The sequence below is a fragment of the Saccopteryx bilineata genome, chromosome 5 (assembly GCF_036850765.1).
Source record: "Saccopteryx bilineata isolate mSacBil1 chromosome 5, mSacBil1_pri_phased_curated, whole genome shotgun sequence".
Lineage (NCBI taxonomy): Eukaryota > Metazoa > Chordata > Mammalia > Chiroptera > Emballonuridae > Saccopteryx > Saccopteryx bilineata.
The window spans coordinates 157,019,441-157,033,236 of NC_089494.1; the positions used below are offsets into that span (position 1 = coordinate 157,019,441).

General features: G+C 41.4%; 1 protein-coding gene across 2 annotated transcripts in view; it reads left to right on the forward strand.

The window, feature by feature from the left end:
* Positions 1 to 13,796, forward strand: part of RSU1 (Ras suppressor protein 1) — a 213,845-nt gene that overhangs the window by 3,242 nt on the left and 196,807 nt on the right. The window lies entirely within an intron of this gene.

The window sequence follows — 13,796 nt, forward strand, 5'->3', positions numbered from 1 at the left end:
CTAGAGCCCGGAGGTTTCCAGAATGCGTTCAGGAGCCCATTCATCAGCTGGAATTTATCAGTAGTGCACATAATGCTTACTCCATGTATTTTGATATTTTATATATTAAAATACTGGATGTGGTTATATTAATTTAGTATAAGAAGTCCCATATTCCTTTACTTAAAACAGTTTAACTATCATTATAAGGTCTTTATGGATTAGTGTTGATACTAAAAACAGGGAATGGTTCATTTGCATGGACAGAGAATGGTAATTGTCTTGTACTTTCTCTTCATTGTCCTTACGTTTTCAGTTTCTCAAAAGATAAGTGAGAATTAAGTTCTGAAGATAAGAATGAAGGTTTTGTACTTAGTATCATGGTATGAAATGTCCATCTTTCTGCTTGAGAGATTGTCTTATAAGCACAGCGCTTCCTCTGAGACAGTAAATTCCTTTTAAAAAATGTTTTCAGGAGCCCAGACACCAAAAGATCTCTGACGGAGAAAACTTCCCAGAGCCAGCAGACAGGTTTTAGAGTTTTCTGCTAGGTTCTGTATATGGTCAGATCCTGTCTTGAAATGCAGAAGAGTACATACAGTTCTTATAAGTGGGGCCTGGGAGTTGAATAGGGTGGTTTCAAATTCTCTGTCTTCTACTTACTGCTGTGAAACTTGAGAGAAGCTACTTAAACTTTCTGAGCCTCAGTTTCCTCATTGTCTAATGGAGACATGAATACCCTTTTGGTAGCATTGGTTTAGTGCTAAACGCACTGATATATGTCAGCTGCTGAGTACTATGCCTGCTACTGAGTGTGTGCACATGAGATGCTAACTTTTTTTTTTTTTTTAAAGGGAGAGACAGAGAGAGAGAGGAGAGACAGAGAGAGAGAAGGGGGGAGGAGCTGGAAGCATCAACTCCCATATGTGCCTTGACCAGGCAAGCCCAGGGTTTCGAACCAGCGACCTCAGCATTTCCAGGTCGACACTTTATCCACTGCGCCACCACAGGTCAGGCCGAGATGCTAACTATTAATAGGAACTTCCAGGTGGAGCCTGTAAGCCGCGGATGTTACCACTTCCACCATAGAGGCCTGAACCAAGAATAGCCTGGTTAATTAGACTGAACGAGATATTTGTGTCCTATGTTGATGCTTTTCTGTGGTTTATTAGGACCTTTAGGGTTTGGCATTTTGCCTAGGGTTTTTAGAGATTTAGATTGCTATTTTTTTTAATTATCCCTCATTTTTTCTTTTTTCCCCCCTATATGACATGTAATCTGCACAGCTTAAGGCTTCCAAGAGTGATGACATCAGTTCTTTTTATTAAAGGCATTTCACTGCAGAAACTGCCACGCAGCAGCTGTCTTCACCTGGGTGATAAAGTCACGTTTGAAGGGTCTTGTAATCAGCTTCCGGGAGCCCAGAATCCCGTCAGTAGCCTGGAAGACTTTTCTTATTTCTAAGTCTTTTTTGATGGTTTAATCTCTTCAAGTTGATTGCTTTCTGTGTGGTCATGCCTTTACTAATTTTCTTCAGGTTAGACTAAAATATCTTTCAGATCAATCTTAAAGAAGGAAAATAACCTGCCTTGGAGGAAGTGGCCTTTCTAAAGGACCCTAAAATAATCCACAAAAGTATTCATAGGTTATCTGGGATGGCAGTTTCAAAAGCCGAGTTAAACCTGGAAGTAATCACCTGTGTTGGGAATTACTAGTTACAGACATACATTTAACTGTCTTTATAAAGTTTTTATGGAGTAGAGTTGAGATTAAACATGGGGAATAGTTCATTTGCACAGACAGAGAATGATTATTGTCTCTACTTGACATACCTCATTTTATTGTGCTTCACAGCTGTATATTTTTACAGATTGAAAGCAAGGACCCTCTAGCAGCAAAAAAATGATGACTTGCTTTATTGTGGTACAGGCTCCACAGTGGTGGTCTGGGACCAGAGGCACGGTGTCTCTGAGATGTGCCTGTGGGTTGTCTTTGGGGGAAAGATGGAAGAGCTGGGAAGACCATGTCCTTAGCTGTGATCTTCATTAAGACCGTTTTTATTTTTACTCCTGTTGCCTGTATGTGTCCACCTTTGTGATCTGAAACCTGCAGCGTCTTGGCCTGGGAAGCCCTTTTCTCTCTCCAGTTAATTCCTCCCTCCCTCCCTCATCTCTTACCGCTTATAAAGGAAAGAACGGCTCATCTATCCACGTGACTCCATTCTTGTGTCACCTCCTCTGAGGGCCTCTCACCATTCCGTCCTGCCTGGTGTAAGTGATTCTTCTGGGCCCAGTTCTGTTATCTCGGTGCTTGGCATTGTGCTTGGGGCAAGTTGACTGAGGAAGGATGGTGTCGCTTTAGTTAAGAGTTCAGGGGAGTTAGGAGGGAAAGATATCACAGGTGAGGGGACACGTAGCCCATGTCCCTGCCACAGACTTCTCAACTTCCAGAGGAAGAAGAGTTCACAACCTTCAAGAACACAATAGAACTGTTCAGTGTTCAACCTTTGATTTTGGGACCTTGTAAAAACTGATACTGTTTCATCCAGGTAGGAAATTAAAATAAAGAAAAATTGTGACCCCTTTCATGTAAGTAAACTAATAATATACGACCTTTTACAGTTTTTTAATTATTTGACATACTGGTTCAATGGCATCTTTTTTTTTGTAAGCAGCTTTTTTTGTTATTAGCAGTCTAACCTTGGGCAAGTCACTTAACTTCTCTGCCTCAGGTTTCTCCTCTGTGAAATGGAAATAGTAAGAGTAGTTACCTCAGAATGCTGGGAGTCATGACCTGTAATGTGCCTCGTATACTGTCTCACATGTTTCAGTTCATTTGTTCGGGCTGCTGTGACAGAGTACCATAGTGTGGGTGGCTTATAAGTGACAGAAATTTATTCCTCATGGTTCTGGAAGCTGGAAGTCTAAGGTTAAGGAATGGGCAAATTCGGTGTCTGATGTGGGTCCACTTCTTGTTTCATAGATAGCTGTCTCATTGTGTCCACATGATAATAAGGACAAGAGATCTCTTTGGTGTCTCTTCATAAGGTAACTAATCTCTAATTCACCCTCATGACCTCATCACCACCTAAAGGTCCCTCTCCTAATACCATTACACAGTGGGGGTTAGGTTTCAGTATATGATTTTAGGGCAAAACACAAACATTTGGTCTATATCATGGTAAATATTAGTCCTTATATTCACTATTGTTAATATTTTAAACTCTTACATGATTGTATAAAATATGCAAAACAATGTTTCTTCAGTTTTTGGCACTTGGTTGTGACACTCCTCCCTTGGTCTTCACCTGCTGGTTTCACTGTTCCATCGTGTCTGGGCACCTGGAGCCTCTTGTCTCACCTGGTTGAGATTTCCTGGGAGAAGGCAGGTGGGCGAGTCAGCGTGATGGGGTCAGGAGGAAGAACAGTGGCTCCCCATGGCCACTGTTCAGAGCCGCGGCCAGTGGGAGGGGCAGAGGACAGCAGGGTGTTTCACAGGATAGTGCTTGTGGTGTGCTTGTGTCTGTTCAGGATGATGGACAACATAAAACCTTGCAACTTTTAAACTAATAATTAAGATACTGTATGTCATCTAATAGCTATTTATTGATTTTTTTTTCCTGTGATGGGCATGATCTAAACTGAGTCTTTGGGAGTTTATTTCTGTTGAATCTTTAAATTACCCAGTGATAAATCAGTATTTGCTATGTTAAGAAAACTGTAAGCTATTTAATGGGTCAGGAGTAGTTATATTTTAATCATAAGAAACCATAGCATCCATTGCTTTGCCATTAGAGCCAGCTTTTAATTGTGGTCATCAGTGCTAGAGTTGATACGGATAATAATTGAAAACCCGATCCTGGATCTTCTTTTCATAAATTTACATGATCCTGATTTAAAGAAATTCAGTCTAGATATATGAGATCACCATTACAAAGCAGAAACTAGAATCGATTTCTTTACATTATATAAAGGTCTGTTGCTTCATTGAATAGCAGGTTTGTGCAGGTTGATTTATTTTTTTATTAAGGCAAAAGAGAAGTGTATTTGGAGACAGGACCAAATTAAATGACATTATTAAAAATGTCAGGGAACAGTCCATGTAGATTAAGTACCTGACCAGCAGGGGTCAGTGTTGAGCCTCTGGTTTCTCAGGCTTCCTCAGCCCACAGGCCCCCTCATTCACTCCTGCCTGGGCAGTTTGCTCTCGCCTGGTCATGCCTCTTTCTTCCGGTAAAGAGAAATCCTCCTTTATGTTACTTTATCTAAGAAGCTCATAGCAGCCTTTAATATTAGGGTATTTCATAACTGCAGTGCAGGCCTGAAGCCTCTGCTTGAGGCACAGGAGCTTCTGAATAGAGAGGGGCTGATTAGTCAGTGCATTTTCCAGCTCTCTTTGGGGCATGTTTCATCAGTGTGTGAGGTCTACCACTGTGAAAGAGTATTTTGGATTTGAGATGTTGGTAAAGACAGAGAGACAATTGATAATATAATATTGGTTTGCTAGGGCTGCCAAACACAATACCACAGGCTGGAGGGCTTAAACAATAGACATTTGCTTCTCACGGTTTGAAAGGCTAGAAGTCCAAGATCAAGGTGTAGGCAGGGCGGGTTTTTCCTGTGGCCTCTCTCCTTGGCTTGTAGATGGTTGCCTTCTCGCTGTTTCCTCACATGGTCTTCCCTCTGTGTGAGTGTCTCTGGTGTCTCTCTGTGTGTCCTCTTTCCCTGACTCATAAGAATACCAGTCAGTTTGAGTCATGGCTCACCTTACTGCCTCATTTTAACTTGATCACTTGTTTAAAGGTCCTGTCTCCAAATACACTGACATTCTGAGATACTGGGGGTTAGTGCTTCAACAAAGGAATCTTAAGAAGCCACAATTCAGCCCATCATATCTACATTTGAGATTCTGACTGGTTCATGCTTGATTGCTTACACTGGGGTTAAGTGCCTCTCACACTTAGTAACATCACGCTTTGGTGCAGCATTTTAAGGATAAGCAAGTAGGCTATCTAGAGTCTGTAAGTCCCAGCATCACACAGTGGAAGAATCAGAGTTCACACTCAAGTGTATCTGACTCCCTTGTTCTGTAATAACTGCAATGTTGTTTCCCACCCCTGAAGTATCCCGGGAGCCTGGCTCAGGTGAAGGAGTGGGGTTTCCGGGACTGCTTGGGGCAGCAGGCCTTACCTCCAGGCATTCTCTTTTCTAATTCTTGAAAACACTGGACAAATAAAATGCATCATTTGGCTAGTTCACAGCCTGGAAAACAGGTTTATCGTGTTGTTGTAGAGCTTTTACTGGAGGAAAACACTAGAAGCAACTTATGCTCTGTCTGGTCAGTATTAACTGTGAACTCCACCCTTCCCCTTGTGATCTTCTAAAAACTATTAATCTGAAATGAGTTTAGTGATCAGATGCGAGGTGTCTTTACACAGTATATTAATTCATGTTTTTCTATCTTCAAACTTAGAACCTTAGCTCAGAAACGCTATGAAGTGTGCTGGAGAAGATTGTGTTTGGGGAGTATCGGTTCAACAGACTAAACCTGAATTACATGAAATGGCACTGTTAGTTGTAATTTACCTGCACTTCATAAAAAACCTTTTCATTTAATATGTTTTTCTGCACATCTGTTCATTATTTCTCTGGACTGAAGAGTAGGTCATGATTTTAAGGGTAAACTGGCCCAAATGAAGACACACATCACACCACATAGTTAATTGGAAGGGCTCTTGGCCTCTTGGTTTTTTTAAGGCATATTGTAGACCAGGGATTGGTAACATGGTTTGTAACCTCAGTATACAAAAAGTTGTTTTGCAAATGTTCGTATGTAGGATTGTTTTATAGACCTGTAAATATTTAAGTCCTCAGGCTGTGTGAAAAATAACTATTTAACCTGTTATATGTTTGTGTTCTTTAAGTTGTGCATTCTTTATTAGAAGGGTAAAAACCAGATAATATCATTAAAATGCCATATATAATGAGTATATTGATACACGCACTCAAACACACATGCTTGCCATTAGCCAGACATAGTCCTAAACCCTCCTTATGGATTATTTATTTTAAACCTCACAATTTTATTATGATTGTTATTCTCCTCCTTGTCTTCTAGGTTCTATCTGAGGAAACAGAATTCTAGAATTTAAGTAACTTACTCCAAGTCACAGTTTGTAAGCAGTGTAGCCAGGGTTGGAACCCAGGTAGTCAGACATCAGAAGCTATGTTCTTAGCGTATGCTGTCTTGCCTTATTTATGTCACTAACGCATTTGACAAGCACATGCACATATAAAGATAAAACAGCTAATTCAGCAAGTGTATACTGAGTGCCCAGGGGCAAGCCGGCCTAGAAGACATGGCACCTGTTTGTGTGAGCTAATGATTTTGTATTGGATAGGATTGGCTGAGGACACAGGAACCCCTCTTTTTTCCAAAACACTTATGTATACTCTTAAAAATATACATACTCACTTAAAAATAAACGACTTTGTTGAGGTCTTCATAGAGATAAGTGCATTTATAACAGTATAGCTTGATGTATTTTCAGACCAAGAAGTGGAACATGATCAGCACTCCAGAACCCCTGCCCCTCCCAGTCACTGTCTCCTTAGTGACAGTCCCAATTCTGAAAGTATAGATTTGTTTTGCCTGTTTTTATGCATCATTTTTTAAAGAAAGGATTATGCAGTGTGCACTCTTTTTTTTTTTTTTTTTTTTTTTGTATTTTTCTGAAGTTGGAAACGGGGATGCAGTCAGACAGACTCCTGCATGCGCCCTACCGGGATTCACCTGGCATGCCCACCAGGGGGTGATGCTCTGCCCATCTGGGGCATTGCTCTGTTGCAACCAGAGCCATTCTAGCGCCTGAGGCAGAGGCCATAGAGCCATCCTCAGCGCCTGGGCCAACTTTGCTCCAATGGAGCCTTGGCTGTAGGAGGGGAAGAGAGAGATAGAGGAAGGAGAAGGGGAGGGGTGGAGAAGCAGATGGGCACTTCTCCTGTGTGCCCTGGCCAGGAATCAAACCCGGGACTCCTGCACGCCAGGCCGACGCTCTACCACTGAGCCAACTGGCCAAGGCCGCAGTGTGCACTCTTGAGTATGTGATTCTCTTGCTCAGCATCATGTTCACGAGCTTCATTCATGCTGTGAGGTTGGTTGTAGATCCAGTGAGTGGCTCCATCAGTTTATTCATCTGTCTGCTGTTGATGGATCTGTGGGTGATTTCTGGGCCAGGGCTGTTACCAATAGTGCTGCTATGAACAGAAGTGCAGATGTCTTTTTAGTGAACACATATTCATTGCTGTTGGTTGTAGACCTAGGATTGGAATTGTTTGTCGTGGAGTACAGTTTTACTTACTTTTTAAAAAGGAAGAGTCACCAAAACTGGGGAAATGCTTGAAACTTAACAGTTGTCTCTGTCTATCTTTGATTTTATGTGCCGTGGTTTCAATTACCTGTGGTCATCCTTGGTTCAAAAATATTAAATGAAAAATTCTAGAAATAAACAATTTTTGTTTTGAATTGTACCCTGTTCTGAGTTTTGTGATGAAATATCCTGCTATCTCACTTAATCCAGCCTGGACCTACATCATCTCTGTGTCTTTGGGCTCCGTGCTATAGGCAATCCCTGCCTGTTAGTCACTGAGTAGCCGTGGTTATCATAGCTGCTGTTGGGGTATCGCTGTTAGTTTACTTAGTAATGGTGGCCCCTGAGCACATGTGAAGATGCAGGCAATTCGGATATGCCAGAGAGAAGCCCTAAAGGGCTTCCTTTAAGTGAAAAGGTGAGTACAGTCGATAAGTTATTTCGAGGGAGACACACACACGTTTATGTAGCTTTTATTACAGTGTAATGTTATAGTCTGTTTTATTATTGTTGTTGTTAATCTCTTACTTTGCCTAATTTATAAATTAAACTTTATCATAAGTATGTATGTATAGGGAAAAATAGTATATATAGGGTTCTTCTCTACTGTCTATGGTTTTAGACATCCACTGGGGGTCTTCGAATACATCCTTGTGAATAAGGGGACTACTGTAATAAGGGAGGCAATAAAACACTGTGGTACATTATAGAATATGAGTGCCACAAAGGAGGTAAGCTGATTTTAAACTCCCATTAAAAGGGAAATGCTTAAAGCTTTTTTCAGGGTTAGTAAAATCTTCAAGATCCAGAGTCAGTTTTATTCCACACCTACCTTTCTACCTCACCCCTCCCTTTCCCTGTCCTTCTTCAGGTTGTCTGTAGTGACTAATTTTTCATGCATAAACAGTTGTATTTGTGTAACATAAAATAGGTGTACTTTTAGAATCAGTAAATAGAACCATAGAATTCAAAACGTTAAGCTCTTTATTTACAGGTAAGGGGACTGTGGCCCCAAGAGGTACAATGATTTTTCTCAGGTTTCACAGGTACCAGAGTCAGAACTGAGACTGCAGCCAATGGTTCGGGATTCCATTGCTTCCGCTTCTTTCCAAAATGGGAAAAGAATATTCATACCTGGACGGAGTGCTCTTTTCAAGGTTGTGGCAATTCCTGCCATACCAGAGCGAGTATAAACCGGAATGAGAAGATTCCTTTCTATTTTAAATGAAATATGACAATTATATAAAAGTGCCGCAAAGCAAAGCAAAGCAAGAAGATGCTGTTCCAAGCAGCCTGAGACCCAGATGGTAATCCCATGAGACACCCTGATGAAAATCACTGCGTTTCTCTAGAGCACAGGTTCCTCATTTTGAAAATGAAAGTCTGAGTTCATTTGTTTCTGTGAAATGAGTTATAAAAGAGATAAGAACGAACTTTCATGTGGTGCCTGCTACATCAGTGTGCCATGCTGGGCACTGTAGAGCCACTCACTAAAATGAAAAATGTAAAAATAAATAACATTATAGCTAATGTTTACTAAATTCTTAGAACATACTTGGCACAGTTGTTAGACTTTAGTTTCCTTTTTTATTCCTCACAATACCTTACATGATATAGTACTATTATTAACCATTTCTCTTGCAATTTTAAATGAGAAAAATGAGGCACAGAGAGGTTGAGTAACCAAGTGAGCAGAGAATCCTTTAAAAGCTGTTTCAAACAAAAACTCCGACCCTGTTTTTAGTGGTCCAAACAAAAACAGCAAACAAATCCACAACTGGCCCAATTGTCTGGCATTTTAAGGGATCCAGAAGATAAAAAGGAATCTTTGTCCTTAAGTTCATTTTTTGCACCAGATGAGGACATGGGCAGTGTTCAGTGTGCTTGCTTTCCTTTTCAGACAGTATTGGGCATCCTCAACTTCCATGTCTCTGGAGATGATGAAGCAGCTGGCAGGGCAGGGGCACTTTTTGCTTCCCGGGGTCTGATGGTCGATGTGTGTCTCTGGTTTCTGATGTCTCTCTGTGAGCAGCCTCCACTTCCGCCTCTGTCCATACTCTTACCTCAACCCAAGACCCTGAAAAGGCACATCCCCTGCAGAAGCGGGAAGAGTGGAATCGTAGACCTGCTGCCTCGGAAGAGGTGGTTCTCAGAGTCAGAGAGCCGGAAATCCAACAGCCACTGAATGTCGAGAACCTCGGTGCCCCCTGGTCTCATCCACACCCATAGTTTGGTCTCATGGGCAGCTCATGGTTGTTCCCCTTGGCCTTCATCTTCTCTCTCCATGTTATTCCTTACCCTGACCGCCAGTGCTTCCTTCTCCAGTCTCAGATAACTAGCCTCCTGGACTGACACTCATCAGCTGTCCCAGTTCACTGCTGGGATGTTTTTTCTGAGCAGCTGCAGGTCTCCCTCTATCTCCTGGTGATGCCTCTCCCCACAGGCCTGCCCAGCCTCATTTGCCCGTCCCTCTCCTCCTTACATACACGGATCCGGCAGATGGGTGTGTCCCAGATGGCACCCACAAACCCTATCTGCACGCCTCACTCCGAAGACCATTAGACTCTTCACCCCAGTCTCCTGCCCCACTGGAGCTCCCACAATGAGATCATCACAACAGCCTGAACGTCAGCTGAACAAATGCAGAATTTCCTAATTACTGATCATAACCATCGTTTTTTGAGTACATACTCTATACCAGATACTACTAACATCATCCTTTATTTCAGGACCAGCATATTTTTCCATTGGAAAAATCATGTATTAAGAATGATTTCTTAATCATTCTTTGCTTGTCATACACACTTGTCCCCCCTTATCTGCAAAGGATACGGTCTAAGACCCCCCAAGTGCTTGCCTGAAGCCACAGATAGTACTGACCTTATGTATACATGTATACCATGTTTTTTATTAAATATATGTACCTATGATAAAGTTTAATAACTTGGCACAGTAAGGGGTTAACAATAACTAGTAATAACAGCAATCATAACAATAACTGCAATAAAAGTTTTGTGACTGTGATCTGTCTCAATAAATACTTTATTGTACTGTACTCACCTTTTCACTTAAAGGAAGCACTTTATAGCTTCTTTTTGGTATGTCCGAACTGCAGTATCATTACTCTGGTGCTTTATGGCCCTCATTAACTCAAAGAGGGTGACTTGAACACAAGCACTGTGATACTGCGACAGTTATCAGATAACAGAGATGGTTACTAAGTGACTAAAGGACAGGAGTGTCCACAGCATGGAAACGCTGGACAAAGGGATGATTCAGCTCCCAGGAGGGACGGAACAGGACTACCAAGATTTCATGCAGCTTAGAAAGAGTGGTGTGCAATTTAAAACTTACTGTTTATTTCTGGGACTTTCCAGTTAATAGTCCAGGCCATGGTTGACCGTGGGTAACTGAAACTGGAGAGTGAAGCCGCGGATGGGGGGCCCTGCTGTATTCCAGGGTGAGCACTGGTATTCTGTCCCTCTCATACCAAGTAATTTACTGAGTGTTGTTAACACTGCCCTACATTAACCTGCCATATTCCAGGGTGAGCACTGATACTCTGTCCCTCTCAGACCAAGTAGTTTACTGAGTGTTAACACTGCCCTACATTAACCTGCCGTATTCCAGGGTAAGCACTGATACTCTGTCCCTCTCAGACCAAGTAGTTTACTGAGTGTTGTTAACACTGCCCTACATAAACCTGCCGTATTCCAGGGTGAGCACTGGTATTCTGTCCCTCTCAGACCAAGTAGTTTACTGAGTGTTATTAACACTGCCCTACATAAACCTGCTGTATTCCAGGGTAAGCACTGATACTCTGTCCCTCTCAGACCAAGTAGTTTACTGAGTGTTGTTAACACTGCCCTACATAAACCTGCTGTATTCCAGGGTGAGCACTGGTATTCTGTCCCTCTCATACCAAGTAATTTACTGAGTGTTGTTAACACTGCCCTACAAAACCTCATGAGCAATTCAAAGTGTGCATCTTGGGTAGTTTACTGTGTTTTTCGCTTTAATTCTCCCAGGCAACTTCAGAAATATAATTCGTCTTTGTTTACTGAAGAAGAGGCTATAAAGTGATCTGTTGGTTGGGAATGACATAGGTTCTACATTGCTAATAAGACAGTACCTCGAGTCTACTGTCTTTTGACTTAATGTCCTAATTGATGCACCAACCTCCCTTCCCCCGTCAATGACCAGCTCATGGGAGGGTTGCGCTTGTCAATTCTCTGCTCTTATGTATAGAAGGAGGATCACTTTATTTTCAATGGTCGCCTATGATAAATTGCTTTCTGTTGAGTGAAAGAGCAATTAATTATGGTTGATAGACCCTTTATCCGTAAATAGAATTCAGTCAAATAATCAGTTTGGAAAACTTGCTACTAAAGTGTTTCCAACTTTACAAAATAATTAGTTCTGAAATAAAGGAATGCTTTCATACCATGGTGATTTATTTTTTTTAAGTTTTAAATTATGAAGGAAATTCAAAAGAAATGTTTTTTAGGATTCTGAGCATGTTGATGAATATAATATTTGTATTATATCTTGGTACCAAACACTTTATTGTCTGTCTTCACTTTAATATATTGTTAGAAGCTGCATATTTAAGAAGACCTGAATCTATATTCTAGTACCAAGGGTGAAATAACTTCAGCCATGTGACATGGGCAGGCATTTTAATCATGCATTGTGGAGACGCAAAACCCAAAATGGTCAGCATCACTTCCTGCTGCTGACATCTGGCTGGCTCCCACATCCCCGTGGAGTCTGAATCAGGGTTATTTAGAGCTGTTGCTATGTGTAGTCTACTGGAGAGCCAAAATGGACCATCCTTCTTTTTAGTTCAAGTTAATTGTTTTTGTTCTATAACTTTGGGAGGAAATGAATTAACATAGGATATTATTTGCATTGTCATTCAAGAGGTAGCACAGTACTTGAATGGTGCCCCCTGGAGTTTTCAAACTAGGTGACTCTCTTTGGATATCCCAGGAGATCTGGTGGTTCTTCTAGTATGGCAATATTTGATACCATAGAAGCTATAAAAAGAGATAAACCATTTGCCTTCTGGTAATAGCAGTGTTTTTCTGATTGCTTTGTCAATGTAAAAATCTTCCAAACCTGTAAGACTTTTTTATGAGTTTATTTGAGCCAAACTGGACCATTGCCAGGAAGCAAAGTCTCAACAGATTGAGAAAGTGCTCCGGAAAATGGTGGTTTCACCACTTATTTTATACACCAGAATCAAAGGGGACGGCGTAAGGGGGAGGGGGTTTACATGAAATTGATTGGTGGTAGATTAGGGAGATGAGAGAAAGCAAAGCAGGGAAAATCAGTGGGATTGGATCAAAGGTAAAAATGTATGTGCTGAACTTCTTTTACCGAGGCAGGAACAAGTCAGTTAACAGTTAACTATTCACCTGATAACAGTAACAATGAGGGGGTTTGTTGGTTTCTGCTCTGGTGGGATGCCTGCCCGGAGGGGCAGGAAAAGATGATCCTTACATTTTAAAGACATGTTATCAGATAAATTATTGTAGAATCAAGACCACCAGGCTAGATTAAGGTAAGCATTGACCTTTGTTAGAGAAAAATAAATACCTCCCTTAGAACATGACTACCCATTATGAACTGCTTGTAGTTAGACAGTTTTAATTTGAGACCATCCTGTGTGGCTACTCGAGGTCTCTGAGGCTGCAGGGCCACCACGCAGGCTTTCCCTGGGCTTGTCAGGTTCAGCATGCAGCGCCTTATTGCCCACAGCTTCATTTCAGAACAGTCTGTGCAGTAAACTGGTGATTGCAGACCAGCATTTGTTGTTGTAAAGTAGCTAAATCCACAAATCCATGGGGGTTTGTAGAGTCACATAGTCCAAATAAGTTTTTGAAAAGTTTTATTAAAGGAGGAAATTTATTAAATATGCCAGCAGCATATGGCTGACACAGGGTAACAGACCCAACTTGTGCAGCTCCCATAAACAGTTCAGGGGCTGTTTATATACTCCTAATTATACATGGGAGGGGAGAAAACCTGACATCACCGCATAAGTTTATACCTTTTGTTTAGAGATACATACATTAACCACATACTTTCAGGAGGGGAGGTGTGGTTTCCATGGGAACAAATGCCTGCAAATGGTCCATTAGCCCAAGAAAAGATTTAATTCCTTTCTCCCTACACCTGGCTAGCCATTGACCCCTCCCCCATAGGTATGGGGGAAGGTCAGGGAATCCAAGTCTCCTTCCTCTTTCTGCATTTACAACACAATGCCATCTTGGTCTTATGCTAATCACAAAATCTTTCTGCACGCCTAGCCCAAATTAATAAAATGTTCTTTAAATTTCCTAAAATATTAATATTAATTCTGTAGCTTTTGGCACTTTACAACATTGTGACTAGTGTTACAGAACCTTTCATTTGCAACAAAAGGAAGGCCAATTCCGACCTG